This window comes from Lonchura striata, chromosome 10, assembly GCF_046129695.1.
Source record: "Lonchura striata isolate bLonStr1 chromosome 10, bLonStr1.mat, whole genome shotgun sequence".
In the NCBI taxonomy this organism is placed as follows: Eukaryota; Metazoa; Chordata; class Aves; order Passeriformes; family Estrildidae; genus Lonchura; species Lonchura striata.
Window position 1 is genome coordinate 12515358 of NC_134612.1, and position 3603 is coordinate 12518960.

Below are 3603 nucleotides of genomic sequence, written 5' to 3' on the forward strand. Positions count from 1 at the left end.
ATTATTTTGGTGTTCTGTTCATATGAGTGTGACAATTAAAAGTGAAGCTGTATAAATCATTCATAGGAATAACAAAGAACAACTGTTTTCAGTCCCAGCAAATAATGGAAGACTTCGTAGCCACACAGAGACACAGAAGGAATTGTGGGAAAGTCTGGGAAAACTGTCAGCATTCAACTGAGTTAGTCTGTATTCTTGGGGCAATTTAAACTGATGTGTACACAAAAGGAAGTCCAGGGTATGTTGGCTGGATCAGGCATAAATGTGCTTTACTTTGGCTCTAGCAAGGCAAACTCTGGAGTGGAGGTTCTACCATCAGTCCTTTTTTTTCCTCCCCCTGCCTTGCTTTCTACATCCCAACAACAACTAGTGAAGGTTTCAGTACTGAAGAAGGCAGCTTCTTCATGTAGGTTGTAGCAGCAGGAGTTTGGATGGAAGGCAGCTGAGCAGCAGGTTAATTACTAGGCTCAGTGTCTGGGTACTTGGATGCTTTCCTGAGTGTGTTAGGTCAGAGAATTTTAGTTCATGATAAAGGGTGTGGGTTTTTTGTTCTCCAAAATAACTCTGAATTTCAAACTAAGTGCTCATCAATAATGTGTTTTATGCAATAGCACTAGTGAAATGAAGAGACAAACATAATTAATGCAGCTAAATTCAGAGGCTGAAGGAGTCGTTCCAAGAGCAGGTTTGCTGATAGGCTGTAGCCAGTTCTGGAATGCCCTTTTAGAAACACCCACCCTGGATTCCCAGCTGTCCTTCATGTCCCCTTGTCATTGCTTTGCAGGGATTATATCACCAAACAGTTGACTACAGTTTCTTGAGGGTTGGAGCTGATTCTGTCCCTTGATTGCTATATGCTGCTCATTTATCTGACGAACAATTTTAAAAACAAAAGAAACAAAAGTACAAGTACTAAGGTGGGAATGAACCCAAGTGTGTGTGTTTGTTCATTTGTTCATTCACTTATTAAATCTGTTCACTACTATTAAGCAGAAGTCCTACATGCAGCATGTCTTCTGTATAGAAGGAGGCACAATTGGGCTTGGGCCACTGTCAAAGAAAGACAGAAGCAAGCTTTATATGACAGACACATATAAAATTAAAAGTGTTTGTCACTTTTTTCTCAAAGTCTCCTAGTCTTCCTCCGGATATTTACAAGGTTAGTGCTTGTAGAATTCCCAGACTATTAAACTGCCCATAGTATTTCCTTCTTAGGAAGACAAGGTGTGGCAATATTTTGAGATAAAAATCAGTACAGTTTAGGGACTTCAAGTGAGTCTTTGTTTCCACACTCTACCTCCTTTTGCCAAATGATTGATGTGGAGGACTAGGACATTTCCTCTAAAAAAACATATATCATGAGGAGAATGCTCAATATGAAGTGATGCTGCAACTCTTCGTTCCTCACCAGTTTTGATAAGCAATAGTATGTGAGAAGCGATAAGATGTTGTTGCACTCGAGTGGTGATAAATAAAGGAAGAGGAAGTGTGTTTACAAGTAGGATGCTTGAAAGTGAGAAAGGCTGCAGCACAAATAGCCTGTGAGATCCAGTGTGGATACTTGAAATAGGCTCACTTTAAGCTGATTGAATACAGAACCAATACAAGCCTATAGCATGGATAGAGGTAGTCCTGACCTTGCAGACGCAGGGAATTTGGACGTAAGGATTCAAGTGAGACTGTGCCTTGGGACTGTAAGTTTTGGCACAAATCATGTTAGACTTAAATCCAAGTTGCTGACTGAGAAGTAACATACAGTATTCATATATGTCAACCTTGAAAAATTGGACTTACTTTGTGCAACATACAAGTGCACTTTTTAAAATGTATTTATTTACTATGGCATGTATTGTGTAATTATAGAAGGATTTAGAGACTGATTTCTGAGCTGAAATGATGCTGAGTCTGAAGCAAAATCATTGCAAATCTAAGCCTACAAAACTATTACTAAGCACTGAAAGTGGCCCATTCAGGCAAGAGATACGCATAAAGATTTGGACAAAGTCACTTCCCTGTTCAGTGTGGAATGTTTATTCCTCTGCTGTGTTCACTTCCAGCAGGGTTTTAATGTTTCCTAAATCACACAACCCAGATCACCTTGTTGTGTCTGTCCCAGAGCACTTCTTATCTGAGTGAATGAGAATGCTGACTTCAAGAATGCAGCAACAGATATATTTATTGTGAGACTCCACTGAAATCGGTCTTTTGCTGGAAATCATTGTCTTTAAATAAAACTACCACTTGCTTCTGAAATAATAATATCATACTTTAACAAATGGCTCCATATAGCCCAAATCTTCTGTTTTTGAAATCTATAGGAACTTTGCCATGGTTTTAAACTAACATGACAATATACATTTGACTAAGAGATGAACATTAAACACCCTCAAAATTAATCCATATTTAACATTCTTAAATTTGATATATTTTATATATTTGATATATGGTGGCATCTATATAATCAGACAGCTCATACTTTAAAACCCTCAGAACAAACAAAAAAATCTAAATAAAGGCTTGCTAAAATCCAAACTTATTTCGTAATCATGCATTGGAATAGCAGTTGTTTTTGCTGGTCTGATCTGCCTTTCTGTTGGCTGGATTCCCTTTCTGTGACAGATGTGCTATTTATGGAAGGGGATTCTGAATATTTTAAAGCACTGACTGTTAGGAACATCTCATTCCCAGCCTTTAAAATGAAAGAGAGCAAAATGCCAAATAATTTCCCAAAGAAAAACATCCAAATTAAACAGATACCTATTTAATAATTTTTTAAAAAAGGTGTAGAAAAGCAAAATAATATTTTCTATTTTTTGAAAATAAGTGAATCATATGTACATCAGCCTAGTCTTTGCTGTGCAACATTTTCTGATTTAATACAATACTTGGTATTAGTCTCCCCTTTCAAAAAGAGGTGATTTTATGGAGAAAAAAAAAAATCATCATGTACACAGGTTCCTAGGGAAAAAAATATGTGTTTGAAATTTGGCTGCTTTCTTCCTCAGCCGTACTGGCAGGTCAAATGAAAGCTAGTGCTTCTCTGTACAAATCTGGCCTCACAAAGAGCTGCTTATTTCTGCAATTGCTCAGAAACCATCTAGATTTACTTATACATGTGGTAAACAATGGTTACCCAAGGAAATCTTTCAGTGGAATATTTTTAGAGCTAACACATTAATCTTCACAGTTCTGTTCTTGTGCTAGATATCATCTTGCGGTATTTGCAGGTAGAGAGATAAAGAGCTGAGAGAAGTCACCGACATAGTGGGGGGGACTTTACTCTCTAAACAGGTATATCATATGGTTTGTTTTACCTCACCTGATGGTTTAGACTTCTGGGAAGGTAACTCAGGTTACAATAAACTGCAGCATGGTTCTCTCATTCTCCTTCTGGAGACAGCAACAATGAAAATTTTGATTATTAGGCGTTTTTTTTTTAAAAAATCAGATTGGCAGTTTTTGATGCTTTTCTCGTTGCATATTTTTCATTATACATGCAAAATATTTTGTTGTATTTTTAAGTTTTCCAGATGAAAACCCTTTTTTTGACATTTACAAAAATCTAATTCCTACAATTACTCTTGCAGTCTCTGCAGAGGGTGA